At 40.4% G+C, this 22,751-nt stretch overlaps 1 long non-coding RNA gene across 1 annotated transcript; it reads left to right on the top strand.

The window, feature by feature from the left end:
- The first annotated feature begins 5 nt into the window (after positions 1–5).
- On the top strand, positions 6–18,173 carry LOC122460981. Its single transcript, XR_006282665.1, has 3 exons — positions 6–16; positions 10,190–10,194; positions 17,728–18,173. It is a non-coding gene; the product is annotated as an uncharacterized LOC122460981 (long non-coding RNA).
- The last annotated feature ends 4,578 nt before the right edge of the window (positions 18,174–22,751 follow it).

Here is a 22,751-nt window from a genome sequence, read left to right as displayed (position 1 = left end):
ATACTTATCAAGCTCAGTCTTGAAGACGGTTAGGTTTTTTGCCCCCACTCTCCCCTGGGAAGGCTGGTCTAGAACTCCACTCCTCTGATGGTTAGAAACATTTGCTTAATTTCATGCCTAAACATATTAATGGCCAGTTTATATCCATTTGTTTGTATGTCCATAATGGCGCTTAACTTAAATAATTCCTCTCCCTGCCCGATATTTATCCCTCTGATGTATTTATAGAGAGCTATCATATCTTCCCTCAGCCTTCTTTTGGTTAGACTAAACAAGCCAAACTTTTTGAGCATCCTCTTATAAGGTAGGCTTTCCATTCTTTAGGTCGGCTTTCCATTCTTTAGGTCATCCTAGTTACCCTTCTCTGCACTTATTCCAGTTTGAATTCATCTTTCTTAAAACATGGGAGACCAGAATTGCATGCAGCATTCCAGTGTGCTGGAAATACCTCATCTGATGCATTCTAGGACTGCATTAGCCTTTTTCACATCCACATCACATTGACAGCCCAGTCATCCTGTGCTCAACCAATATATCCAGGTCTTTCTCCTCCTCTGTTGCTTCCAACTGATAACTCCCCAGCATACAGCATACTTATTAGACAATCATTTATCTTGTCAATTTCGTATAAGCAGGATAAAAACGGAGGTTTTTTCTATGGCTTTTGGGGCTGTAGTACAGTACGTATGTGGCCTAACAAAATGTGGCAGATGTGACATTGCAAAATTTCCTCCAAACTGTTTGAACACCTTTTCTTTTTAAATTCCCCCCTCTAAATTTCCTGCCTCAACAAATTCTAACAGATACAGTGGTTCAACTAAGCATAATTTATATTGTTACTAAAGAATCAATTGGTCTCAGTCTTTCTGGACATTCCAGCAGTCTTTGTGGTTGATTAGAAAGCATCTTCAGGCATCTCCAGGTCTTTCACTCTCCCACTAGAGCTCCACACCAGAACAGTCCAAGACTACATTTGTTCTTCCATATTATCTGCTCTCATTTCACTCTTTTCTGCTATCTGCTCATTTTCTCTCTTGGTGTATGGCTACATTGCAGCTGGGAGCATATTTCCTAGTATGGGTAGAGAGACAGCTGATAGCTCTGCCACAGTAAGAGCACTAAAAAATCAGTGTAGCCAGGTAGTATGAGCAGCAGCTTAGGCTAACTGCCCAAGTATGTGCTCAGGTGGTCGGGGGTTTGTACTCAGGAGGATACCCCTAGCTGCTACTCATGCTCTCTCTGTCTACACTGCTGTTTAGCACTTTAGCTGACACAGAACTATCATGTGTCTCTCTACCCATGCTGGAAAGCATGGTCCCATACCCAAAGTCATATTCTCAGGTACCTTTCAATGCTTACAATTCTATTTTCAAAGGTTTCAAATAAATGATCACTGAATATGAATATTTTTCAGAGTAGCAGCCGTGTTAGTCTGTATTCGCAAAAAGAAAAGGAGTACCCGTGGCACCTTAGAGACTAACAAATTTATTAGAGCATAAGCTTTCGTGAGCTATGCATCCGATGAAGTGAGCTGTAGCTCACGAAAGCTTATGCTCTAATAAATTTGTTAGTCTCTAAGGTGCCACAGGTACTCCTTTTCTTTTTGTGAATATGAATATGTAATTTCCTTAGAAACTGTATCATCTTATAGCCAGTTTGACTTTTTTTAATTGCCAAATTTTGACTTATTTTAGTTGTGATAAAAGATTTAGTTCTTCTGCTATAATTTTATATCCATTTTGATTCATCTTAATCCCTTTGCCAAGATCACAGGATTGTGTGTCATTCTTTTACGTCTCATATCTGGTAACAGAGCATGTACGTGTCTATTATATAAAACTTCTGCTGGGAGTTTTCCAGATTGAAGCAGTCTTGCTCTGTAATGGAGTGGTTCTAGAGATATGTATTCTCTTGCAGTAATTATCTAAGCAAGTCCTTAATATACAGACTTCACACTCTGTTAGGTAATTTATGTTAATTTGTAAGCTATAGTGAAGCTCAAGGATTTACTATTTTTGAACTGTGGTCCACTGTTTTTGGAATACTAAGATAAGCAAACAAAGATTTCATTTTATTACACCTGAAGTGGTGATACCCGCAAGTTTCACTACTTTTTGAAAGTTGCCGAAATAGTCCATCAGATGATCATTTTTTCCTATGACAAACACATTAATTTCAAATTTGTTCCATGAGACTATTGGAATGTTGAAGAAATGTCAGATTTTTTAACTGTACTTCTCTGGATTTCATGCAGGTTCAATACTTGCTAACCTACTTACCATCTAAATAGACAGACTGTACATAGGTCTTAATATGACTTCTGCAGCTGTTCCTTTTTGATTTAGTTATGCTAATGTGTCCTTCATATATTCTTTCCAATATTTATGTTCTTATCACTGTGGGAATTACTAATACTACATTTTTACATCTCAGTTTTATATTGGGAGTATGCAGATGAAAAGTATAGATTTCTTAATCCATTCATTATATATCATGTATTACTGCTTGCAGTGTTTCACCCTTAGCTATTTCTTTTTCCAGCTAAACCCTTATTGCTGGATGCTTTTACAATGTTCCCATGTACTATTAAAGTTTGTTTAAAACCTGGTTATCAAGTAAAGCATACCCTCAGGCAGCACATCTGCAATTGCTAGATGGCATCGTCACTGAAATTCCAAGGTCATACCATACTTCTGAACTCTCAAAAAATAATTGTTGATTATTTGCGGTTTCTCCAAGCTCTTTCATATGCATTACAATAAGTTGTTTACAGGGGGTTTCACCTTTGAAGCGATGACCATCAAGAAAACAGGAAATTTTATACTCACAACTTAATAAGACATAAGCCTCCTTCGCATACTTTTTTCTCTGCTGCCATCATAGCTCTCACAATACAGCTATTCAGCCCCAGGTCTTTGTAGTAATACAGCTCCCAGTTCTACTTTTGAAGAATCTGTGGAAAGACTGATTTCCCTTTCAATGGGTCAAAGAATAATAGAGCTGGTACCAATGTCAGTACATATTTCAAATCTTTGGCTTCTCTTCCATGTCCTGGCATCCGTACCTATTCTGTATGTTGGTGAAGGAGGTTGCTACAGTGAGTTTGAGCTGCATAGTTGAGTATGAACTTACTGACACAATTCAATGTGACTTGCAGTTTGATTCCCCCCCCCCCATATATCTTTGAATCTTTGCACATTCAGAATCACCTGAATCTTAAAATCAGGCACTGGTGATCAATTTCTTTCCCAGGCTGATGATTTCAGTTTTTGAAAGCTGCTCTGGCCATGGTAAAGATATTGTTTCTTATCTCTTCTTCTACTGTTAAATAGTCTATACAGCCATTGCCTGACTATGCTGGAGGAAGGTCGGGAGACAATTGATATGGTTTAATTAGGCCAAAACTTTATTATTAAATGTCTGGGAACTCCCACAGATAAAAGTACATCCGCTACCATCACATGAGGGTAAAGGTGGGCTCCCTGTCATGCCACTCATAGGTGCCCCAAACCCCACCCTGTTCCACTTCTTTACCAAACACCTTCTTTACCAAACCATTTATCTGGTCATTGTATCTCCTCCCTATGGAGTACCTACACGGGAAATCCATTCCATGTTTACGTAATGAGTTGTGACATCATTGCCTAACTCCCGTTCTCATAGATTCATAGATACTAAGGTCAGAAGGGACCATTCTGATCATCTAGTCCGAACTCCTGCACAGCACAGGCCACAGAATCTCACCCACCCACTCCTATGAAAAACCTCACCCATGTCTGAGCTATTGAAGTCCTTAAATCCTGGTTTAAAGACTTCAAGGAGCAGAGAAGCCTCCCTCAAGTCAACCATGCCCCATGCTACAGAGGAAGGCGAAAAACCTCCAGGGCCTCTCCAATCTGCCATGGAGGAAAATTCCTTCCCGACCCCAAATATGGCAATCAGCTAAACCCTGAGCATATGGGCAAGATTCACCAGCCAGATACCCAGGAAAGAATTTTCTATAGTAACTCAGATGCCATCCATCTAATATCCCATCTCAGGGGATTTGGCCTATTTACCCTGAATATTTAAAGATCAATTACTTACCAAAATCCCATTATCCCATCATACCATCTCCTCCATAAACTTATCAAGTAGAATCTTAAAGCCAGATAGATCTTTTGCCCCCACTGCTTCCCTTGGAAGGCTATTCCAAAACTTCACTCCTCTGATGGTTAAAAACCTTCGTCTGATTTCAAGTCTAAACTTCCTGGTGGCCAGTTTATACCCATTTGTTCTTGTGTCCACATTGGTGCTGAGGTTAAATAATTCCTCTCCCTCTCCTGTATTTATCCCTCTGATGTATTTATAGAGAGCAATCATATCTCCCCTCAACCTTCTTTTAGTTAGGCTAAACAAGCCAAGCTCCTTAAGTCTCCTTTCATAAGACAAGTTTTCCATTCCTCGGATCATCCTAGTAGCCCTTCTCTGTACCTGCTCCAGTTTGAATTCATCCTTTTTAAACATGGGAGACCAGAACTGCACACAGTATTCTAGGTGAGGTCTCACCAGTGCCTTGTATAACGGTACTAAAACCTCCTTATCCCTACTGGAAATGCCTCTCCTGATGCATCCCAAAACCGCATTAGCTTTTTTCACAGCCAGATCACATTGGCAGCTCATAGTCATCCTATGATCAACCAATACTCCAAGGTCCTTCTCCTTTTCCGTTACTTCTAATTGATGCGTCCCCAACTTATAGCTAAAATTCTTGTTATTAATCCCTAAATGCATAACCTTACACTTCTCACTATTAAATTTCATCCTATTACTATTACTCCAGTTTACAAGGTCATCCAGATCCTCCTGTATAATATCCCGATCCTTCTCCGAATTGGCAATACCTCCCAGCTTTGTATCATCTGCAAACTTTATTAGCACACTCCCACTTTTTGTGCCAAGGTCAGTAACAAAAAGATTAAATAAGATTGGTCCCAAAACCGATCCCTGAGGAACTCCACTGGTAACCTCCCTCCAACCTGACAGTTCGCCTTTCAGTAGGACCCTTTGCAGTCTCCCCTTTAACCAATTCCTTATCCACCTTTTGATGTTCATATTGATCCCCATCTTCTCCAATTTAACTAATAATTCCCCATGTGGCACGGTATCAAACGCCTTACTGAAATCTAGGTAAATTAGATCCACTGCATTTCCTTTATCTAAAAAATCTGTTACTTTTTCAAAAAAGGAGATTAGGTTGGTTTGGCACGATCTACCTTTTGTAAAACCATGTTGTATTTTGTCCCATTTACCATTGACTTCAATGTCCTTAACTAATTTCTCCTTCAAAATTTTTTCCAGGACCTTGCATACTACAGATGTCAAACTAACTGGCCTGTGGTTACCTGGATCACTTTTTTTTTTCCATACTTAAAAATAGGAACTATATTAGCAATTCTCCAATCATTCGGTACTATTCCTGAATTTACAGATTCATTAAAAATTCTTGCTAATGGGCTTGCAATTTCAGGTGCCAATTCCTTTAATATTCTTGGATGAAGATTATCTGGGCCCCCCGATTTAGTCCCATTAAGCTGTTTCAGTTTTGCTTCTACCTCTGATATGGTAATATCTACCTCTATATCCTCCTTCCCATTTGTCATGCTACCATTATCCCCAAGATCCTCTTTAGCCTTATTAAAGACTGAGGCAAAGTATTTGTTTAGATATTGGGCCATGCCTAGATTATCTTTAGCCTCCACTCCATCCTCAGTGTTAAGCGGCCCCACTTCTTCCTTCTTAGTTTTCTTCTTATTTATATGGCTATAGAACCTTTTACTATTGGTTTTAATTCCCTTTGCAAGGTCCAACTCTACTCGACTTTTAGCCTGTCTCACTTTATCCCTACATGTTCTGACCTCAATTAGGTAGCTTTCCTTGCTGATCCCTCCCATCTTCCACTCCCTGTATGCTTTCTGCTTCTTCTTAATCACCTCTCTAAGATGCTTGCTCATCCAGCTTGGTCTACAACTCCTTCCTATGAATTTTTTCCCCTTTCTTGGGATACAGGCTTCCGATAGCTTCTGCAGTTTTGATTTAAAGTAATCCCAGGCCTCCTCTACCTTTAGATCCATAAGTTCTTCAGTCCAATCCACTTCCCTAACCAATTTCCTTAATTTTTGAAAGTCAGCCCTTTTGAAATCAAAAACCCTAGTTGCAGATTTATTTTTGTTAATCCTTCCGTTTAGTTTGAACTGAATTAGCTCATGATCACTTGAGCCAAGATTGTCCCCTACAACCATTTCTTCTATGAGGTCCTCGCTACTCACCAAAATTAAATCTAAAATGGCATCCCCTCTAGTCGGTTCAGCAACTACTTGATGAAGGAATCCATCAGCTATCGCATCTAGGAAAATCTGAGCCCTATTATTATTACTAGCACTGGTCCTCCAGTCTATATCTGGGAAGTTAAAGTCTCCCATGATCACGCAGTTTCCATTAGTATTTACTTTATTAAAGACATTAAAAAGGGCTGTATCCATATCCATATTAGATCCCGGAGGTCTATAGCACACCCCGAGCACTATCGTAGGAGAGGCTTTACTAGTTTTCTTCCCCAATGTAATTTTTGCCCAGACAGACTCTGTCTTATCCATTGCATCGCTTCTTATTTCTTTACATTCTACCTCATCATTGATATACAATGCTACTCCACCCCCTTTCCCTTTGTTTCTGTCTTTCCTAAAGAGCACATACCCTTCAATACCTGTAGTCCAGTCATGACTACTATTCCACCATGTTTCTGTTATCCCTATAATATCTGGTTTCACTTCCTGCACCAGTAGCTCTAGTTCCTCCATTTTGTTACCTAGACTCCTCGCATTGGTGTACAAACATCTTAATTTTTGCTGTTTGGCCTCGCTCACATTTTGTACCCTATTAGGCACAGTCATTCTACATCCAGTATAACCTATTAGACTAGTATCCACACCGCCCTCACTCCTTATATACATTCTCCTACCCACGGCTGTATCCATTCTTACTTCATCTTCTTCCCTCTCAATGCTAAAATCTGGCGTGGAGATTTTCTGGACATCTCCCATCCATCTCCCCCCAATTCCTAGTTTAAAGCTCTCTTTATCAGTTGTGCCAGCCTCGATCCTAGAAGTCTATTTCCTTCCCTACTCAGATGAAGTCCATCCCGAGAGAACTGACCTCTGTCTGTGAATGCCTCCCAGTGGCCATACATCCCAAAGCCCTCCTTATAGCACCACTGCCTAAGCCATCTGTTGACAGTCATAATCTTGTCACACATTTCTTGCCCTTCTCTAGGAACAGGAAGGATCCCGCTAAAGATCACCTGAGCCTCCATTTCCTTAAGCGTCTTCCCCAGCCTAGCATAGTCTCCCTTAATACTTTCCAGCGAGAATCTAGCCGTATCATTTGTTCCCACATGAAGGATAATTAGGGGATTCTTTCCCGCTCCCTTTAGGATCCTTTTCAACCTCAGGTCTACATCCCGTATCTTAGCACCCGGAAGACAGCACACCCTTTTATTCTCAGGATCAGCTCTAGTTACAGGCCTGTCTATTCTTCTCAATAAAGAGTCCCCGATCACATAGACCTGCCTTTTCCTGGTGACAGTGCTATTCTCCAGTGTCTCCCCTGTTCTCTCTGGCTGCAAGTTTTTTCCATTCCTATTTTCCCTTACAATCTTCTTCAACCCATCCTGTATCCTCCTGGGGCTCATATTTGGTGTAGTCTCCCTTGACTCTTCCCCTTTTTCTATAGGACTAGCCTCTCTTCTCTTCTTCCTTACCCTTCCACCTTCAACAAGTACCTGCTGAGCCCCTTCTTCATTTTCCATCTCTGCAAACCTGTTCCTAAGCTCTATTTCTCTTTCACTAGCCCGTCTTTTTCTCTGCCTGATTCTTTGAGTCACATGTTTCCACTGACCACTTTCCTCATCCAGTCTCTCCTCAAAATTCCCCAGCCCTGGTTCCATCTGTGAGTCTGAGCTTTTCCCTTCAGATACCTCATATCTTTGCTCCATCATCTGCTCAAACCCCTTCCTAAACTCAACCAGACTTTCCACCTGCATCTCCAAACCTCAGATCTTTTCCTCCATCAACTCTATCAGACGGCATTTCATGCAGACAAAACTCTTACCGGTTCCCCCCTCCAGGATCATGTACATACCACAGCTTCCACATCCAGTCATCCTCAATGTGTCTTCCGCTACAGGAGTCACTCCCACAGCTGCCTCCGTATCTGTCATCGCCTTCCCACCTAAATCCTGTTAATCTGGGAAACACAAGCCACACCAAAAAGACCACCCCCCCAGCAAAAGCAAACCACAATCCAAACTCCCCTTGCAAACTCCCACTCAAACTCCCCTTTTTAGAGCTCTGTTTGCTAGCTCCTGTGCCACTGCAGCTGTCTGTGCCACTGCCTGACTGGCTGGCTACCTTTATAGGGCCCCTAGTCAGAAGCCCCACCCCCTAGGCAGGGCTCAGCTGCTCTCTCAGCACAAAGCCCCACCCCCTAATCAGGCTCAGCTGCTCTCCCAGCACAAAACCCCTACACACACACACACACACACATACTAAAAATACAAAACCAAGTACAACTACCTTCTCCTCCAACAGATCTCCCACTCAAACTCCCGTTTAGAGCTCTGTTTGCTAGCTCCTGTGCCGCTGCAGCTGTCTTCTCAATTCACCCCAAGTAAAAACCTTACAACTTTTGGAGTCAAGAGAAATCTGCCAAAAGCACTGCCAATGCACTCTTTTTGCTAAAGAATTTGCCTTCTGCTTTCTTAGCAATCCTTTGGAGCAAATAATGTTTCCTGTTAATATTTCTCTTCATTTCCTTCCATAACAATATCTTCAGGAATCTTAATATACTGAACTAGGTCCTCGCCCCACCTGATGTGGTTGATTTTTTCGAGCCATTTAGATGAGCCAGAATCTGACCACAGCTGGTTAGATGGGAACTCTCCCAGAGAAGAACTCTTCTGCTGATTCTCCTCGAGTATATAGCCCATTGAAAGTCATATCCCATTGCCATAAGTTGGTGCCAGAGCCAGGAAAGATCACAGTAGAGAATCAGACTGTGACCCAGCTCTTTGACAACCCAACCCATCTGTGCTGTGTGAATCTCAACACAAGATACAAACAGATTCTCAAACTTTAACACTTACTTTTAAAAAAATGTGCACCACAATCAGAATTATAATATTTTAAATCAGAGGTGGGACTTATTGCAGATTTTCCCCACATATTCTGTTGGTTGCTACATGATAGACATCTTGTTCCTGGCATATTTTTGTTTTCTGTTCCTGACATGTTCATGTCACCTAATAGGTGTTTACAATCTGTGCCTCTCTCTCTCTTTATGGCCATTCTTTTCATGTGAAAAATACTTCCTTTCAAGTGTTGGGTCCATGCTTTAAAACAAAAAATAAAACCCTTTCATATACCTTTTTGCCCCTGCTCCCTAAAACTATTTGATCTTCAATGATGGAATCTTTTAAAGCTCCAGATTCATACAACTGGCTATTAATTGTAAGTCTCTGACAAGCTACTCAGTTGTTTCTATTATTTGTGGGTCTTTCAATAGAGAATATATATTTTAAGGGTAATATTTTTGGTAGGGGCACAAACATTTCATTTCCTCTTCAAAGCTTTCTTCCCCTTCCTCCTCCTCAGTATGGAATGTATGGTTTATGTCCAGTGCTTCATCACAAGCCATCATCAAAACAGCATAGGGATTAGTTTTTGGGTTTTTTTGTTAATTTTCTATTTTATTAGCTCCTTTGATTTAAATACCCAGTTCAAATTGCTATTGATACTTCAAGATTTTCTAAACCAACTCTGCTCAGTAACTTCTATAATTTTTAGGGATGGTGATAGATTGCCATGTAGGAGTTGGACAGCCTGCAAAGCAACCATTTTTATTTTACCTTTGTACTTGTTGTAATAAATATCACTTTCACTAAGCACTGACTCTTATCACTCTTTTCTCAGACTCCCTGGCACTCTGCCAATACTGGTTATCAGAAGTGGAAAGCACAATCTCAAAATGTTCATGAGTCACCCCCCAAAAAATGACAACGATGGCTTGAAAATCATGATGATTTTAGAAATAAGGACTCTCAGTTGTGTTCTGTGCAATCAGTTCCTGTTTCTGTGTACAGGAAAGATAACAGGAAGGGTGATGACTTTAAACTTCTGGATGAAGCTTAATCCTTTATAGCATACCAGTGGAAAAGGTGGCGGGGAGAGAGACAATTGTGCTGCAATACAACTTCTGCCATTTTAAAATGAGTATTATTTTGAACATTTGTTTAAATATGCTTGTTGATTACCACTATTCAATTTGGAACAGATGTTTAATGATAAATAAGGATTTGTAATAGATTATTAATGACAGAGATAAAGATCTGGATTCTGATCACACTTTAATCAGATTTATTCTGGGATAACTCATGTTCCTTGAATTACTCCTAATTTACACAAGCATGAGTGACATCATAATTATGACTGAAGTTAATTAGATAATATGACATTGCATATACCAAGCATGAGCAGGAATCAAACATTTCAGGCAATTGAAGTCTGAAGTCCTGGGTTGTGCAAACTGATTCCCAAGGGAGGAATCTAATCTCACCTCAGTCAACAAATGGAACAGTTTATTTGTGTTCAGTGAGTTATTTATCTCTGTTATTTATTAGCAATATTACATTCCTGAATAATCCTAATCAGACTCTTTGTATTATTTAAAAACCAAACAGAAACCAATGAGAACTGGGGACCTTTGGCTATACTATAATACCCAGGAAATTTGGTAGTCTACTTTATAATTGAGGCCACCGATTGATGACAGTAACCCATAAACCACTTTTGACTATAGCACTAAGATATCTCTATACTTTCAGAACGAATTCCATCAGTTAGCCTCATCTACAGAGAGTTCCCTCAAAGTAATGTCTTGATTTTTTAGTATGGGAATTTAGAAGTAATTTTTATCGTAAGTCCCACTCAACCTGAGAGACTAAGCTTTATTTATCACAGCAGCTCCTCAGCCAGCCTACATTCTAGTAAATCTTTGTCCTTCTTGCAGTTCATGAACCCTGCAATTTTTTTTAAACTCTAATAATTTGCCCATTATGAACAATATTCAAAGACCATAAAAATCACCACTTATAATTAAATATGAATGTGAAATATCAATAGTTTGTTTTTTAAAAATATGCAATTTATCTTGGGTTAATTAGCAATTATTATTAATTAGCAAAAGTGATAGTTTAGGTTATTTTGAGACTTCCATTATAATCCCCCAATTTTCCCCCAAATTTTGCTTGAAATTTCCCATTCTTGTTCTCAGTCACCAGATCAATTATTTTTGGAAATTGTAAAAAATAAGTGCAGAGCTGGGTCACATTTTCATACTTTCCTCTTTAACCACAAGGGCCGATACTTTACTCCCCTTGCTCCCCCAAGAGTCTCCTGTAACCTCTGACTTCCTTCAGGGCTAGGTCTTTAGGAAAAAACACCAAAATATCACAACATTCACAATAAAATCCTGAGTGGACAACACTGATCCGCACATGCCACACAGCTAGCTATGCTTGACAGGAGGACTGGAAAACAACATATATTGCACAGATTTTTTTAAAAAAGTGATTCTGACACTCTCTAGTAATTCACTAAAAGAAAAGGAGTACCTGTGGCACTTTAGAGACTAACAAATTTATTTGAGCATAAGCTTTCGTGAGCTACAGCTCACTTCATCGCATACATTCCGATGAAGTGAGCTGTAGCTCACAAAAGCTTATGCTCAAATAAATTTGTTAGTCTCTAAGGTGCCACAAGTACTCCTTTTCTTTTTGCGAATACAGACTAACACGGCTGCTACTCTGAAGCTAGTAATTCACTGCAGTTCTTAAGTAACAAAACAAATACTGAGAGAAAATTCTAGGCAATTAGGTAATCTTTGTGGCTTTTAGCCACAGCCAAGAAGGGCATAGGAAGGGAGGTACACTTATATGGACACAACAGCAAAATGAGGAGAGAAACATACATGAAATTAAGCGACAGGCTTTTATTAAAAACTTCAACGAAGGGTAGGGGCACTACCCCCTCATCATCCATACTGCCTAGACAGGCATTTAATTGGTTCCAGTGCAGGGGTTACAGGGCTCCTTACCATATAACCCATATTGTGTGATCCCCATGATTCAGCTTTCCTCAGAGTCCTAGCATCCTGCCCAACCCCTTAAAGAGGGACAAAGGATGCAGCAGGGTGGGGATGTAGGCCCACGAGGGCCACAAGGCCTCAACCTATCACATGAGCTCAAGGCCCATCACCAAAATCCCAGATCTTTTATTCTGGGAATGGTTCACTTTATTCTCTTAGCCACACTGGAAACTGGCTACAAATTGTGATGAATAAACACCCCCCAAACCTCAGTTAGGTACCAAGAGTGTTCCTGCTTAACCTATTGTGGCTTGAAGATGCTGCAAGGAAGGACTCTGACAATTGGCCCATGGGGAAAAGATATAGAAAAGCTGGATATGCACAAGTCCATGGGTCTAGATCTAATGCATCTGAGGGAATTGGCTGATGTGATTGCACAGCCATTGGCCATTATCTTTGAGAACTCATGGTGATCAGGGGAGGTCCCAGACGATTGGAAAAAGGCAAATATAGTGCCCATCTTTACAAAAAGAAGGAGGAGAACCCGGGGAACTACAGACCAGTCAGTCTAACCTCAGTCCCTGGAAAAATCATGACGCAGGTCCTCAAGGAAACCATTTTAAAGCACTTGGAGGAGAGGAAGGTGATTAGGAACAGACAACATGGATTCAACATGGATGCCTGACCAACCTGATTGCCTTCTATGATGAGATAACTGGCTCTGTGGAATGGGGAAAGCAGTGGATGTGATATATCTTGACTTTAGCAAAGCTTTTGATATGGTCTCCCACAGTATTCTTGCCAGCAAGTTAAAAAAGTATGGATTGGACGAATGGACTATAAAGTGGATAGAAAACTGGCTAGATTGTCAGGCTCAACAGGTAGTGATCAACAGCTCAATGTCTAGTTGGCAGCCAGTATCAAGCAGAGTGCCCCAGGAGTCAGTCCTGGGGCAGGTTTTGTTCAACATCTTTATTAATGATCTGGATGATGGGATAGATTGCACCCTCAGCAAATTCACAGATGACACTAAGCTGGGGGGAGAGGTTGATACGATGGAGGGTAGGGATAGAGTCCAGAGTGACCTAGACAAACTGAAGGATTGGGCCAAAGGAAATCAGATGAGGTTCAACAAGGACAAGTGCAGAGTTCTGCACTTAGGAGGGAAGAATCACGTGCACCGCTACAGGCTGAGGACCGACTGGTTAACCAGCAGTTCTGCAGAAAAGGACCTGGGGATTACAGTGGATGAGAAGCTGGATATGAGTCAGCAGTGTGGCCTTGTTGCTAAGAAGGGTAATGGCATATTGGGCTGTATTACTAGGAGCATTGCCAGCAGATCGAGGGAAGTGATTATTCCCCTCTATTTGGCACTGGTGAGTCCACACCTGGAGTATTGCATCCAGTTTTGGGCCCCCCACTAAAGAAAGGATGTGGACAATTGGAGAGAGTCTAATGGAGGGCAATGAAAATTATTAGGGGGCTGGAGCACATGACTTATGAGGAGAGGCTGAGGAAACTGGGATTGTTTAGTCTGCAGAAGAGAGGAAGGCTGCTATCAAATCCCCCCTCACTCATCTACCTGAAGGGGGGTTCCAAAGAGGATGGAGCTTGGCTGTTCTCAGAACAAGGAGTAATGGCAGAACAAGGAGCAATGGTCTCAAGTTGCAGCGGGGGAGGTCAAGGTTGGATATTAGGAAACACTATTTCACTAGGAGGGTGGTGAAGCACTAGAATGGGTTACCTAGGGAGGTGGTGGAATCTCCATCCTTAGAGGTTAAGGCCCAGCTTGACAAAGCCCTGGCTGGAATGATTGACAAAGCCCAGGCTAGTTTTGGTCCCACTTTGAGCAGGGAGTTGGACTATATGATTCCTGAGGTATCCTCCAACCCTAATCTTCTATGATTCCTCTAGGATTCCTTCCTGACCCCCTAACCAGGGAATTGGCTAGACCTGCAGCACCTGTCAGGCCAGTTCCCATTCCTAGTTTGGGTGGGTAAGGTGGGCTGCTGGAACCGAGCTGAAAGAGATTCCACATGGTCCCTGCACTGGGTTAAATCCTGGGTGATGAGGAATGCTGACCAATCAGCACCCCTCTCCCCCATCTGGGAAATGGATGCCAGAGACTCCCCAGGGTCACTACCTATTGTTCCCTGGCAAGTGTCTCCCTCCCTTGCTATATCCCCCTTTCACTGCTGTTGTAACGCCGACAGACCCCGGTCGTTGACAGGCAGGATCAAACCGGGGACCTCTAGAGCTTAGTGCATGAGCCTCTACTGCAAGAGTTAAAAGCCAACTAGCTGTTAGCTAAGGCTGTAGAGCAGACTCATTTTCTCTCTAAGTCAGGGGTGGCCAACCTTATCCTAATAAGGAGCCAGAATTTACCAATGCACATTGCCACAGAGCCATAGTAATAAGTCAACTGCCACCCATCGTCTCTCCCACCCTGCTCCCATCACCTGTTTTGTGGCGTGCAGGGGGAGGAGGAGCAGTGAGGGTATGGCCGGCTCATGGGAGGCCGCGGGAAGGGGTGGAATGGGGCAGGGCCTGTGGCAGAGTCAGGAGTTGAGCAGTGAGTACCTCCGGCAGTTTGGAAAGTTGACACCCGTAGCTGCAGCCCTGGAGTCGGTGCCTATACAAGGAGCCACATGCTAACTTCTGAAGAGCTGCATGTGGCTCCAGAGCCACAGGTTGGCCATCTCTGCTCTAAGTGGTCTCGGTGCCAGTGGATGGAGCAGAACACTACACCCAGGAGGTGTGTGGGTTACACTGGCTGCATCAATTTCCTCCAACCATTGATGCAGGTAGGTGACAGCCACTCCCAAAGGCACTTTTCCTGAGGCAAGTATGTTTCCAGGAGAGCACACACAGATTTGGCCATGAGTACACTTCCAATACACACCATTCCTGACACCAGTGCGACAATCCAGACTAGGGTGAAAAGGAAACAGGAAAGTGACCTAGAACAGTTAGAAACAGAAGGAGAACGTGAAGATACATAAACTGCATACTAGTTTACAAAGCTCTGAAGGAAAGCAATATCAAAGGAGGACAGCTGTTATGCATTTGGCAGTTATGGTAGGGAAGGAGAAAGGGGAGATATAACAAGTACTAATGTGTTGATATGGAAAAAGAGAATGTGTACACAAAATGTCAGGATATTTCCCTGATGGTAAAATCTATAGTACTAGTCTTTAAAGGAAAATGGTATATGTCCCATTGCTGGAGACATTTAAAGTTAGACTGTGCAAAGCACAAGTAAATATACTGCATGAAACAATCCTGCACTGGCATGGTATGTAGAATAAGGTGATCACATTAGGTTCTCTCTATTTTCTGTCAATGTATTTACATTTGATTTATTTATTTATTTAGGTAAACCCCACTCCGGCCCATAGACACATGAACATTTAAAACATTTCTAGCATACCCTCATACATATGACAATACTCATTATGAAAAGTACTTCTGAGTTTGAGAAATTTGAATTCAGGCTCTCCCTCCTGTGGTTTGCTGAGTGTCCTCAACTCCAATGTGAGTTGAGGACATTCAGTCTATTACCAGAGTTTGTCATTCATCTGCAATGAAAAAGATAGCCGAAACTACTGTTATGATGTAGTTTCACATTATTTATATTACTAAGTTGATCTCAGATTATAAAATGCTGAAATATATCCCTAAAATGCTGCTGAATTGCACCTTGTGATGGAGAATGAGATGTATTTAGTATTTAACTAAATGTCATACTGTAAAGGAATACAATTAAAATGAGGTGTAGTAATCATACAGATCAAATGACATTATGGCCACATTTGATATTGCAAAATGAAGGGGAAAGACTTCCCCTCCCCCCAGACCATTTCTGTAAAATACATCCCTTATCCTAATCTAGCATTTCCAAAAGGCCTGCTGAATTTATTTTGTGACCTCTGTTATTCATTGTATAAAACATTACTTCTTAGCCTCATGGCTGCATTTACTCTTGTCAAGGTTCCTTCCCCACTCTCAACTCTAGGGTACAGATGTGGATACCTGCATGAAAATCCCTAAGCTTGTTTTTACCATCTTAGGTTAAAACTTCCCCAAGGTACAAACTATTTTACCTTTTGCCCTTGGACTTTATTACTACCACCACCAAGCATCTAACAAATATACAACAGGGAAAGAGCCCGCTTGGAAACATCTTTCCCCCAAAAATCCTCCCCAAACCCTACACCCTCTTTCCTGGGGAAGGCTTGATAAAAATCCTCAATTTGCATAGGTGAACACAGACCCAAACCCTTAGATCTTAAGAACAATGAAAAAGCAATCAGGTTCTTAAGAGAAGAATTTTAATTGAAGAAAAAGTAAAAGAATCACCTCTGTAAAATCAGGATGGTAAATACCTTACAGGGTAATCAGATTCGAAACAGAGAATCCCTCTAGGCAAAACCTTAAGTTACAAAAAGACACAAAAACAGGAATATACATTCCATTCAGCACAGCTTATTTTTTCAGCCATTTAAACAAAACAGAATCTAATGCATATCTAGCTAGATTACTTACTAAGTTCTAAGACTCCCTTCCTTTTCTGTTCCCGGCAAAAGCATCACCCAGACAGACAACCTTTGTTTCCCCCCACTCCAGCTTTGAAAGTATCTTGTCTCCTCATTGGTCATTTTGGTCAGGTGCCAGCAAGGTTATCCTAACTTCTTAACCCTTTACAGGTGAAAGGGTTTTTCCTCTGGCCAGGAGGAATTTTAAAGGTGTTTACCCTTCCCTTTATATTTATGACAACTCTAAATCAGGGGCTCCCAGACTTGGTTCACGGCTTGTTCAGAGTAAACCCCTGGCGGGCTGCAAGATGCTTTGTTTACCTGAGCATCCACCTCCAAGTGGCCACAGTTCACTGTTCCCGGCCAATGGGAGCTGCAGGAAGCAGCGCGGACCGGGCCACCGCTTCACGCAGCTCCCACTGGCCAGGAATGGCGAACCGCAGTCCCTGGGAGCTGTGAACGGCCGTACCTGCGGACAGTCAAGTAAACAAAGTGTCTCGGAGCCTGCCAGGATCTTACCCTGAACATGTGGCGAACCAAGTTTGAGAACCCCTGCTCCAAATGAAGGTCATTTAGTGTAGGCATTTGATGGACTAAATTACGGTACATCAAAATACCCTGAAGTTGAGTCTTTAGGTGTTCTGTTCAGCACAGTGTTGTATAAATGAGGTCATTCACCCTTATAATCTATCCAATATGAATGTGTTATACCAGGAATTTGACTATTCTTCTGTGACGGGTTGGATCACAGAAAACCCATTGGGTACTGCCAACTGATGTGCTTAGACTATGTCTAAGCCTGTTTCCCCTGCCAGATTGGGATTTCAGAACCCTGCCTGGTTTGAGCCAGACATGCTTCCCTGCTACAAATCCAGACCACGTCTGAACAACGTCCCACAAAAACTGAAGGCTAAACTGGAAACAGCGTAAGAAGTGTTCGTGTCTCCAACCCTCAGAGGCCCAGCTCCCAGTGGGGTCCAAACCCCAAATAAATCTGTTACCCTGTATAAAGAGTAACTTCATTAATGATTTTCCCTCTGTAACACTGATAGAGAGATATGCACAGTTGTTTGTCACCCACCCGCCCCGGGTATTAATACATGCTCTGGGTTAACTAATAAGTAAAAAGTGATTTTATTAAATACAAAAATTAGGATTTAAGTGGTTCCAAGTAATAACAGACAGAACAAAGTGAATTACCAAGAAAAATAACATAAAACACACAAGTCTAAACCTAATACAGTAAGAAAGTGATTACAGATGAAATCTCACCCTCAGAGATGTTTCAGTAAGCTTCTTTTACAGACTAGTCTTCTAGTCTGGGTTCAGCAATCACTCATACCCCCAGTTACTGTCCCTTGTTCCAGTTTCTTTCAGGTATCCTTTGGGGGTGGAAAGGCTATCTCTTGAGCCAGCTGAAGAAAAAATGGAGGGGTCTCCCAGGGGCTTAAATAGACTCTCTCTTGTGGGGTCGAGACCCTCTCCTCTCTCCTATGCAAAATCAAGCTCCAAGATGAAGTTCTGGAGTCACATGGGCAAGTCACATGTCCATGCACGACTCAGTTTTTACAGGCAACAGCCATTGTTTACATGCTACCTTGAAAGTCTTCAGGTAGACTTCTTATGTGGATTGGAGTCTTCCCAGATCCATTGTCTATTAATTGTTTCTTGATTAGAAAGAATTTGCAAAGAAGCTGACCAAATGCCTTACTAAGGCTACTTAAAAGCCAAACAAGTACACAGCCAATATTCATAACTTTGAATAAAAAGTGATACATGCATACCAATAGGATGAATATATTCAGTAGATAACATTTGCAGAGATGTGTTTCATGGCATATGTAGCATACAATATATTCCAGTTATGTCATATATACATTCATAAGCATATTTCCATAAAGCATTATGGGGTGCAAGTCACATCTACCTCTAGAATTAAATGAATCTCCCCTCCTTGTCCAGTTATTTTACTCCTAAACTATTTTTCCAGTACCAAAGCAGTTCAGCAATTTTTTACGTTTTTCTTTTTGGCAGGTACAGTAAACTGTAATTGACATCCTCAATGGACTGCCAATTCAGTGATCACAAACACCTAGATATATTATGCATCTATCTCTCCATATTTCTCCTGTCCAGGACTGGAATATATATATTCTAATTGAAGAATGTATTTAATCACTCACACACACAGTTGCAAAACGGAACTATATATGTGTGTGTATGTGTGTGTGAGATTAATTTTATGTTCCAACACTACATGTAGATGTGTCATTATCACTGACATCTTACTCTGAATATTTGATAGTACAATCAAACATACAAGATATCCAGTCTAAAACCCCCACAACTTTGCCTATCATATCTGAATCATATAACACTGACTAAGGTTGTCTTCAGATATAATGAAACACACAAGCTACGAATAGCAGTCACAGTTTTTTGGAGGCTGATTTCATTTGCCAATGCAAGTATACTACAGAGGAACATGAAGGAATGAACAGCTGTACGAGCTTTTTAATCAATCATTGTAGGTAATGTTCACAAGAATACTGCAAAATGTCAGCACTCTAAAACTTGTACCTCAGAAAAGAAAGAATTAAACAATTATTATATAATCCAGCAGTTGACAAGAACGTCCGAGGAACAGTGGGGGGTGGGGAAGGGGGGAATAAACATGGCGAAATAGTTTTACTTTGTGTAATGACATCCACTCCCAGTCTTTATTCAAGCCTAAGTTAATTGTATCCAGTTTGCAAATTGATTCCAATTCAGCAGTCTCTTATTGGAGTCTGTTTTTGAAGTTTTTTTGTTGAAGAATTGCCACTTTTAGATCTGTAATCGAGTGACCAAAGAGATTGAAGTGTTCTCCGAATGATTTTTGAATGTTATAATTCTTGACGTCTGATTTGTGTCCATTTATTCTTTTAGGTAGAGACTGTCCAGTTTGGCCAATGTACATGGCAGAGGGGCATTGCTGGCACATATCACATTGGTAGATGTGCAGGTGAACGAGCCTCTAGTAGTGTGGCTGATGTAATTAGGCCCTATGATGGTGTCCCCTGAATAGATCGCTCACCTTTCCTGATCACTCTTCTTACAGTGTGTACGGTAACGCCCGTTGTTTCATGTTCTCTGTGTATATAAATCTCCCCACTGTATTTTCCACTGCATGCATCCGATGAAGTTAGCTGCATCTTACAAAAGCTTATGCTCAAATAAATTTGTTAGTCTCTAAGGTGCCACAAGTACTCCTTTTCTTTTTGTTTGTTTTAGCGATTGGCTGAACTAGAAGTAGGACTCAGTGGACTTGTAGGCTCTGAAGTTTTATATTGTTTTGGTTTTGAGTGCAGTTATGTAACAGAAAAAAAAATCTACATTTGTAAATTGCACTTTCACTACAAAGATTGCACTACAGTACTTGTGTAAGGTGAACTGAAATATACTATTTCTTTTGTTTATCACTTTTACAGTGCAAATATTTGTAATAAAAGATACACTTTGATTTCTATTACGACACAGAATACAATATATATGAAAATATAGAAAATATCTTAAATATTTAATACATTTCAATTGCTATTCTATTGTTTAACCATGTGATTAAAACTGCAATTAATCACAATTAACTCGCAAAATTAACTCAGAAAAATTAACTGTGATTAATCAATAGCACCAATAGTAACCTATACAATATATTTCCACCTAAAAGGTGGCAGGCAACTAATCAAGAATTTAATTTTTATTAATAAAGAATATTTACCAAACTCTGTTTCTGAAAGAGTGGCTCTCAATGAAATATTTTATTCTTCATAAAAACAAATTAAAAAGGGAAATGAGACTAATGGTTTATTTTTATTAAACAAAAAATCCACATCTAGAAACAAATTCTTTTTTTACCAGATGTAACTGAATAGCTTAAAAAAAGCCACACAACAAATATTTGTGTCCTCACTGCTCTACTGAAGAATCTCACTGCTTTACTTCATCTAAATATTGTGACAAAATTAATGTTAACAAAAAAAAGTAACTGCTAATCAACTGCATGGCTACTAAATAAAATGTAAGAATATTGAATTAGAAATCACCACTGGTAGAAATACAGATCCATATGCTCTTACATGATATAAGATTCTCTCGTAGCAGATACAAATCAGAATTAAGTTAAAGGTATGGTAAGTTTTACTGTATTTGCCTGACTTTACTCTGTTGAAAGTAGTGCTTGGAAGAGAAATGCATTTACAGTGCTTTATATTCCCTTTTCAAAATAGATTTGTTTGTAATATATTGTAAAGAAGTAATCAGATGTAAACAAAAGCATGACATCAACATAAAATGAAATTAAGTGCTACCATATTTATTTTATGTTTAGTTTAAAATACAATGCAAGTTGTGCAGGTAGAAGCAAAACCTAATCAGGGATTGAATGAAACAAAACATGATTATTGGCATAGAGAATCCAAATAAAATATCACTATTGTGATGAACAGATTTAATCACCAACACATTCATTGTCTAATTCTAAGAAGCTGAAATTAATTTGTAAATAAAAACAAGTTGCTTTAACTTTACAACTAATAGTTTCCTCTCTCCCCATATAATTTAGAGCTTTTGTTGGAACAACATTTCTAAACAATGTAGTTTTACTGGTAAGAGCCATTAAACCCCCATGGGCTTCATTGGGAGTTGTAGGAGCTCTAAGGATTTGGCCCACTACTTGTTACCTCCAGTTCCTAAACTAATGTAAAAATATCCATTTTATTTTCTATGGTTTGTCATGGGTATGCCTCTCTAAGCCTGGCTACATTAGGAAAATCTGCACGAATATAGCTACACCAGGGTACCCACATTGATACTATTTCCGAATGTGGATGCACTGCACTGAATCATTAATGAGGTTTACAACCATGTGACTTACTACAGGAAAATACTGCCATGACTCATACTGGTACAAACCCCATTTTGAACAAAAGAGGTTCATCTTCATTAGATGTTAGCACTCATTGGGGTATAGGGTTTTTTTTTCCCTTTCCCTTTTTTTTAAATATAACCAACAAGAACAAACTGCTTTTACACGGTCGTACCATGAAGCTCCTAGTTACAATGACCTCAGTGGGACTCACTTGTATTGAAAGGTATTATGCAGCATGAGAATGGCTATCACAAGCTGGCCTTTAGTAACTAAGAAATATGCAGAGATGCATGCTCAAGGGAGTGTTGTGGAAGAAGAGAAGAGAACATAAGGAAAATAATGTTTCTAAACTATAGTTGTTACCATAAAAAATTATAAATAGGCCCAAACTGCAAATTCTGAACATGGATTTGGATGCCAAACCTCCTCCAGAGTGTGATCCAGGGTCTTAACAGCCAACCAGCCATTCACCATTTTCCATCTTGTGTATAGAAGTTAAGCAGAAAAACAATCATGACGACTCTGGAAGGTGCTAAGCCTCCATAATTCCCACTGAATCCAATAGGAGCATTGCTCAAGTTAGCACCAGTGAGTTTGCCCCTTAGTGGATATATTTACCATAATTAATGATTTATAGCTTTAGGTCTTGATTCTGCATTGAGTTGAACTTCCTACTCCAACTGGCTTCAATGAAAGCAGAGGATACTCAGCAATTTCCAGAAGCAGGTCCTTACTAAGCAAGTGTTGTGTGCTATGCTTCTCATATCCTGTTGCCAGAGCATATGTGCCCACAGAGCAGTAAATGCATATTTCCCCTATCTCCCATGATCTGTGATGCTTAGGGGCTTGTAGAATCAAGCTCATATTTTGCAAATGATTATGCAACTAGTCACAGGCATTAAACCCTTTTGTGGAATTCTGAAAGTGTATATATACACATATAAAATCATATTTATGTATCTGAAGCTGGTTGGGCTGAATCGAGTAAGGATCCAATTCCACAAATGGATTTACTTTTAAACAGAAATGGTAAATATAAATTTATAAAGAGAACTTTCATTCTAAAATACCATTTTGAACAGGCAACACAGTAGCTAAGCAGGCAGCATGGATGGGCTGGTTGGGGG

Source organism: Dermochelys coriacea, chromosome 7 (assembly GCF_009764565.3).
Source record: "Dermochelys coriacea isolate rDerCor1 chromosome 7, rDerCor1.pri.v4, whole genome shotgun sequence".
Taxonomy (NCBI): domain Eukaryota; kingdom Metazoa; phylum Chordata; order Testudines; family Dermochelyidae; genus Dermochelys; species Dermochelys coriacea.
The sequence above is the reverse complement of the archived record's forward strand: the minus strand, read 5'-3'. Positions and strand labels throughout refer to the sequence as shown.